General features: G+C 47.4%; 1 long non-coding RNA gene across 1 annotated transcript in view; it reads right to left on the bottom strand.

Annotated features, from left to right (window-relative positions):
• LOC140405770 (uncharacterized) overlaps positions 1–7,909 on the bottom strand; it is a 99,165-nt gene extending 91,256 nt beyond the window's left edge. Inside the window, exon 1 of the long non-coding RNA XR_011938749.1 lies at positions 7,834–7,909. This is a non-coding gene — a long non-coding RNA (uncharacterized lncRNA). The remainder of the gene's footprint in view (positions 1–7,833) is intronic.
• Positions 7,910–8,143: the final 234 nt, after the last annotated feature.

Here is an 8,143-nt window from a genome sequence, read left to right on the forward strand (position 1 = left end):
TATTTGGAAATACAGAACTCAATTTGCACACAATCCCAGGGTGGACTCTTGCTTATTTCAATCATGAGCTCAGCGCTTCATATTCAAACATGAAGTTTAAGCTCCAATTACAGGTGCCTGCTTGTCTCTGTCTGTGTATTCGCTGTTCCTGCTGCTTTGTCACTTGTCTGAAGTTTTTGAATAATCGGCCTTGGTTAATCAGTCCTTTCTCTCAGCACATGGAAGTTGTGAACATTCAAGCCTCACAATCTGCTGTAGTTAACAAACTACTGCATGCTTTGAAAATCAATCGATTTCCTATCCTAAATAGATCACACACATTTCCATAATGCAGGAATGTCTCAATCAAACTTCAGTTCCCATACACTTGTTAACACTTGCTGCAAAAGGTAAATTCCACTGAGAGATTCCGAAAGCTGCCACAGAAGACACAGGTTATATTAAATTTTGAAACAGAACTATTTTAACTGATGCCTCAATCCTATCACACAGAAATGTTGCACGTTTTGAACTTCCACTGTTTCCAGCTTCTCATCATTTAGAAAGAACACGGTTCTATCCTTTCCAAGTCAAAAGTACAGCATCTTATATTTCCCTACACTGAAACACGTCCACCAGTTGTGTCCACTTACAAAACATTCATATCTCTCTGCAATTTGATGTTTTCAGCTATGCTGCTTACAATGCTGTCTAATGTTTGGTGTCGTTGGCAAACTAGGATGTGTAGCATTCTATCAAATTGTCTTAAATGACTAAGATATTCAGTAAACCTCTGTGTGTGTGCATGCGTGTGTGTGCTCGTGTGTGTATCTGTGAGTGTGTGTGTTTGCATTTAAGTCTCAAAGGAACATAGGGGCAGATGCACTCCATTCAGCCCATCGAACAGGACCGACCATTCAAACAGATCTTGGCAAGCCCAGACTCACGCACACTCACACACTCATTGCTATGTTACTACACACAGTCGACTTGTGTCTGGAACATGCTCAATGATTGAGCTTCCACAGCCCTCTGGAATAGTATAACAAAGATTCCCAATGTCCGACAGAGTGAAGCTCCCTCTACACTGTCCCCATCAACATTTCCATGACAGGTACAGCACAGGTTAGATACAGAGTAAAGCTCTCTCTACACTGTCCCCATCAACATTTCCATGACAGGTACAGCACAGGTTAGATACAGAGTAAAGCTCTCTCTACACTGTCCCCATCAACATTTCCACGACAGGTACAGCACAGGCTAGATACAGAGTAAAGCTCTCTGTACACTTTCCCCATCAAACACTCCCAGGACAGGTCCAGCACAGGCTAGATACAGAGTAAAGCTCTCTCTACACTGTCCCCATCAAACACTTCCAGGACAGGTACAGCACTGGATTATATACAGAGTAAAGCTCCTTCTACTGTCCCCATCAAACATTTCCACAACAGGTACAGCACAGTCTAGATACAGAGTAAAGCTCTCTCTACACTGTCCCCATCAACACATCCAGGACAGGTACAGTACGGGGTTATAAACAGAGTAAAACTCCCTCTACACTGTCCCCATCAAACACTCCCAGGACAGGTACAGCACGGGGTTAGAAACAGAGTAAAACTCCCTCTACACTGTCCCCATCAAACACTCCCAGGACAGGTACAGCACGGGGTTAGAAACAGAGTAAAACTCCGTCTACACTGTCCCCATCAAACATTTCCACGACAGGTACAGCACGGTGTTGGATACAGAGTAAAGCTCCCTCTACACTGTCCCCATCAAACACTCCCAGGACAGGTACAGCACGGGGTTAGATACAGAGTAAAGCTCCCCCTACACTGTCCCCATCAAACACTCCCAGGACAGGTACAGCACGGTGTTGGATACAGAGTAAAGCTCCCTCTACACTGTCTCCATCAAACACTCCCAGGACAGGTACAGCACGGGGTTAGATACAGAGTAAAGCTCCCGCTACACTGTCCCCATCAACACTCCCAGGACAGGTACAGCACGGGGTTAGGTACAGAGTAAAGCTCCCTCCACACTGTCCCCATCAAACACTCCCAGTACAGGTACATCACGGGGCTAGATACAGAGTAAAGCTCCCTCTACACTGTCCCCATCAAACACTCCCAGAACAGGTACAGCACGAGGCTAGATACAGATTAAAGTTCCCACTACACTATCTCCATCAAACACTCCCAAGACAGGTACAGCATGGGGTTAGATACAGAGTACAGCTCTCTCTACACTTTCCTCCATCAAACACTCCCATGGCAGGTGCAGTGTGGGGTTCGATCCAGAGTAAAGCTCCCGCTACACTGTCCCCATCAAACACTCCCAGGACAGGTACAGCACGGGGTTAGATACAGAGTAAAACTCCCTCTACACTATCCCCATTAAACACTCCCAGGACAGGTACAGCACGGGGTTAGATACAGAGTCAAGCTCCCTCTACACTGTCCCCATCAAACACTCCCAGGCCAGGTACAGCACGGGGTTAGATACAGAGTAAAGCTCCCTCTACACTGTCCCCATCAAACACTCCCAGGCCAGGTACAGCACGGGGTTAGATACAGAGTAAAGCTCCCGCTACACTGTCCCCATCAAACACTCCCAGGACAGGTACAGCACGGGGTTAGATACGGATTAAAGCTCCCTCTACACTGTCCCCATCAAACACTCCCAGGACAGGTATATAGGAACAGGAGTTGGCCATTCATCCTATCGAACTTTCCCGAGTGACTAGACCATCTCAATTTCGATGAATCAAGAACCTGTTTTAATTTTCCGACAAAAAACGCTGAATCAATTTAATTCCTGGCAGCATCAGTAGCTGTAAATGCTGCTGTACACTCTGTCTGAAATATTACTGCATTAGAGAATGGCTTTGTGAATATTAGCTTGTAATATATAACCGTTCACATCCATATCGCTATTGAGAACACATTAGCTCCTTTCCCAGTGATCACTGCAGTTGTCCCCATCACTGTTTATACTATAAGCTCTTGTCCCAGTTAATATAACATTATGCCATGTTGATGTGGACATCTGTACATGTTTGGGAGCTCACAATGAGACACACACAAAATGTACAATATCAATTATTATTCTGAAGCAATTGATTAAATCACCCCTTAATCTAAATTCCATTGTTTCAGAGTAAAGCTCCCGCTACACTGTCCCCATCAACACTCCCAGGACAGGTACAGCACGGGGTTAGGTACAGAGTAAAGCTCCCTCCACACTGTCCCCATCAAACACTCCCAGTACAGGTACATCACGGGGCTAGATACAGAGTAAAGCTCCCTCCACACTGTGCCCATCAAACACTCCCAGGACAGGTACAGCACGGTTTGAGTTACAGAGTAAAGCTATGGATGGATGGTCGGACGGACGGAGGGATGGAGTGGGAACGAAAGAGACAGGGATTTTCCCCCACACCCCCTCAGATCTGTCTCTCTTTCTCTCTCTCAGGGGTTCTCTCCCTCTGGAGACATTTTCAAATTGACCGTCTCAGGATTCTAGCTTGTGAAAAATCGCACTTTCTAACACATGTAACTGGGCCGTGACTGCACACAGCAGACCCCCACCCCCAGACCCTCTCTTTTCCACAATATCTCTGTCTTTCTCACACCCCCTCTCTTTTTCTCTCGGTCTCCCTCCACCCTCCCTCTCTTTCTCTTTCCCTCTCTCTTACCTCTCGACAAATCACATTGGGGTTTTCTTTTACATTTATTACAAGATAAATATAGAAAGAAATGTCTGGAAGGAGGGAGAGATGGGAAAGGGAGAGAGATTGGGAAGAGGGAGAGATTGGAAAGAGGGAGAGATTGGAAAGAGGGAGAGATGGGAAAGAGGGAGAGATTGGAAAGAGAGAGAGATAGAAAGAGAGAGAGATTGGAAAGAGAGAGAGATTGGAAAGAGGGAGAGATTGGAAAGAGAGAGAGATTGGGAAGAGGGAGAGATTGGAAAGAGGGAGAGATGGGAAAGAGGGAGAGATTGGAAAGAGAGAGAGATAGAAAGAGAGAGAGATTGGAAAGAGAGAGAGATGGGAAAGAGAGAGAGATTGGAAAGAGAGAGAGATTGGAAAGAGGGAGAGATGGGAAAGAGGGAGAGATTGGAAAGAGAGAGAGATTGGAAAGAGAGAGAGATGGGAAAGAGGGAGAGATTGGAAAGAGAGAGAGATGGGAAAGAGAGAGAGATTGGAAAGAGAGAGATATAGAAAGCTGGAGGGACAGAGACAGGGATATTTCACCACAAAACCCCCTCAGAAATCCTTCCAATGCCACCGCCCTGTCTAAAACACAAACACCACTGGGATTGAGGACAAACCTTTACCCAGGCTGCGGCCTATTCATTTCAGACCCACTCCCTCACCCCCTCCCGACTGCTTCAGACTCAGTGAAGCTGAGTTGCTTTGTTTAATTGGGTGGTTACCAGTTGCAGTTCAGGAAAGGCCCCAGGTCACTGACGCACAGCAGGATCCCACAGAGAGCAATGAAACCAGCTGCCCCAGACCTTGGGAGAGATTTTCAAACCGCCCTCCGAGCATTCCATATCTCCCAGCATTGGATGGTTGGACTTTCACAAGGAACCGTGACATTAACTACAGTAAAACACAGGCACTGTGCGATTGGGAGATTAAACTGCCCCCCGCCCCCCCAATCGCAGCCTTTTTCATTCCAGCCCCTCTGTGAGGGCCGGATTGAAATCATAGAATTTACAGTGCAGCAGGAGGCCATTCGGCCCATCGAGTCTGCCCCGGCCCTTGGAAAGAGCACCCTACCCAAGCCCCACACCTCCAGCCTATCCCACTTTATCCCCATAACCCAGTAACTCCACTTAATCTTTTTGGACACTAAGGGCAATTTAGAACAGCCAATCCACCTCACCCGCACATCTTTGGACTGTGGGAGGAAACCGGAGCACCCGGAGGAAACCCACGCAGACAGGGGGAGAACGTGCAGACTCCGCACAGACAGTGACCCAGCCGGGGATCGAACCTGGGACCCTGGAGCTGTGAAGCAACTGTGCTAACCACTGTGCCAACATGCTGCCCAGAGGGAATGTCCTCTGAAAGGTTCCTGTCTTCCCATTTGTAATACATGTCCCACCACACTGGACATGTTTAATATTTGTAATTCCAGAGATCCATCCTCTTCACCTCCTCTCAGTCAGTCAATTAAAGGTTTTTCTCTCCCTCTAGCCCCACCCTCCTCCTTTCCCTCAATCTATTTCTGGACATTGTGGCGGTGTGAGGACTATAAGGTGGAGGGGGGGGAGGGCAGAGCATGTGTACACAGCAGGATCCCACACAAACCTGGGTATGGCCAGATACAAAGCGATTTTTAAGTGAGGATTGGGGTTGAAGTGAGTGGGAAATGTGTGTCCACGCCTCTCTCTCCCTCTCTCTCACTCTCTCTCTCTCGCATTTTCACACGGTGGAATACAGACAGGCAGAGACAGAGAGAGAGAGAGAGAACTCAGTCAAGTCCTCAAGAAACTCCATTCAAAATGCTTCCCCACATCCACTAAACCCTAGATTCTTCGCAGGGTGCAAAATTGAGGCATAGTCAGAGAGGCTGCATTAAGCCGCAGGGACAAAGAACAAATCCCCCCCCGGCCCCACGCACCCCCCCGCCCCCATCCACCCCCCTCGCCTCCGCCCCCAGTTAAACAGAACATTCCTCAGCATCAGCAACTCAGTCCCGAAACCTCCCAGACAGAGCACGAGGGAGCGAGAGGGAAAGGGGACCCCCACTGACCTCCCCTCCCCTCTTAACCAACCAAACCCCCCCAATTAACATAACCACAAATCACCTTGGGATTCTCAAACCCATTTATTAGAAGATTCAATATACAAATAAATGACTGGAAAGGGAGAGACAGAAAGCTGGAGGGACAGAGACAGGGATATTTAACTCCATTACCCCCCCCTCAGAAATCCTTCCAACCCCACCGCTCTGTCGAAAACACAAACACCACCATTGAGGACAAACCTGTACCCAGGCTGCGGCCTATTCATTTCAGACTCACTCCCTCACCCCCTCCCGACTGCTGCACACTCAGTGAGCCAGTTTAATTTTAAATTGTGCGTGGTCACTAAGTTGGCAGTTCAGGAAAGGCTGCAGGCCATTGGTGCACAGCAGGATCCCACACACAGCAATGTGATCCTGTCACGGTGGGACAGGCTGGTGAGCAGGGGGTGGAGGACATGTTCCTTCCCTTGACTGCTATATTCTTTCTTCCATCTCCCCTCGCCACCACCCCAACTCCTGAACAGCACGGGTATTCCGAGTCTGGAGACACATCCGCCCTCAGAAAGTTAAACTCCCCTCTTTAAACTGGGAAACCCACTGCCCGGTCCGTGAGGGGACTTTTTAAAATCGCCCTCCCAGCATTTATTACTATTCTTTTCCCAAATCAAGGAATCCCCGGGAAGGTGTGCTGGAGGCTCCCCATTGCAGTTTGTGGGGTGGTTTTCAATGATTGAAGGTTTATAGACACACAAAGAAGGTGGAGAGGGATGGACAGATATCTTCAGAACGCTGGGGAGACAGAGAGAGAGAGAGACAAGAATGGAAAGAAGGCAGAAAGGGAGAGAAAGCCTCTCTTTTTCACTACCTCCCTCTCTGTCTTTCTCCCTCTCTCTACTCTCCATCACCCCCCAGCCCCACACTCTTTCTGTACTTCTATCTCTCTCTCATTCTCATCCCAGTCGTTGGGAAGGAGAGAGAGAGAGAAAGAGAGAGAGAGGGTCACACTCAGGAATCTAACAATCACAACCACAGCAAACTGAATTCAAATGGCCCCCTGCGGATTTCATTTCACCCTCATATTTATGTCTCGGCCTAAAATACAGGCTTCATTCCAGAATTATACCCGCTCCAAGTTAAGGGACTTTAATTCCGCGCCATCTTGATTTCTTTATAGTCAATGGCTGCCTTTTAAAAGTGACCCCACTATTGTTAATTTTGTGAATTCTGCAGGCAACTTGTGCACAGGGAGATCCCAAAAATGATAACACTTTCATTGTTGAGTAGAGTTTCACATTGTGGATCTCTCTATCTCTCTCTTTCTCTCTGTTTCTACACCATTGTTGCACTGTACAAACTGACAGCAGTATTGTTTGCACAGTAAGATCCCACATGCAGCAATGTGATCCTGGCTGAATATCCACTCAGTCTGTGGAAAGGGTTCATCAACTCCCTCATTCCCAAGACTTTCAAATGTGAGACCTTCGAACCCACTTTGCAGTCCGTGTGCTATTTTTATTTAAGAGTTGAGATCTCAATTACTTTGCGGGCAAAGGCCACAGGCCTGTGCGTGAACAGCAAGATCCCACAGCAGCAGCAATGTGAACCTAACCAGGCGGGATGCTGTCTTTCCTCTCCCCCCCTACCCTCTTCACTCCTGCTACGAGCTCCATTCCCCCCTGGATCTAAACCCCTTCCTCAACCCTCAGCCTGTGTGTGTGGATTGGACCAAGTCTAAAGAACTCCCTTCAATCCTCTGAAAGAGTTAAACTGCCTCTCAAAACTGAGAAAAACCTTTTTAAAACAAAATCCATTGGTACACAGAAAGATCCCAGAAGGTGCAGTCAGCAGTGTTGAGTGTCGTTTAAAATAGCTAACAGATTATACGGAGAGTGATCGGGGCTCAGACAATGAAATCCAACCCCTCCCTCTCTTTCGGGACACCCAGATTTAAAAGAACCCTGTTATTTTGGGTTCATAAACAAAATTTAGACAGCTTCATATTGCAGATTTTTAATTTACTCTTTGTCACCCACCAAAGGGTTAATGGGTTTGTGTCTAAGTGAAAGGCCGGGGCGGCAATAAAGAGACAACTCACGTGAGTGCGGCCTGTGGAGTAGGCCTCAGTCCATCCACTTGTCCTCTGGAGAATAGCCCTTGTCCAAAGATTCCTGCTCACATTGCAGTCTTCAAAATTCAAATTCCTGGGGAAAAGAGGGAGAAAGTTAACTGAAAGACAGGTAAAATTTGACACTGTTTGATAGCGAGATCCCAGGATCCACTTTTCAGTTACACAAACTCTCAGCAATGTTCAAACACAAAAGTGGTACAGCTTTCAATCAGAGGCTAAAAAAAGATGAGAGACAGTTTCCCCCCTTCCCTTATGTTTCTCTCTGTCTCTCGGTCCC

This window comes from Scyliorhinus torazame, unplaced genomic scaffold, assembly GCF_047496885.1.
Source record: "Scyliorhinus torazame isolate Kashiwa2021f unplaced genomic scaffold, sScyTor2.1 scaffold_210, whole genome shotgun sequence".
Classification (NCBI taxonomy): Eukaryota; Metazoa; Chordata; class Chondrichthyes; order Carcharhiniformes; family Scyliorhinidae; genus Scyliorhinus; species Scyliorhinus torazame.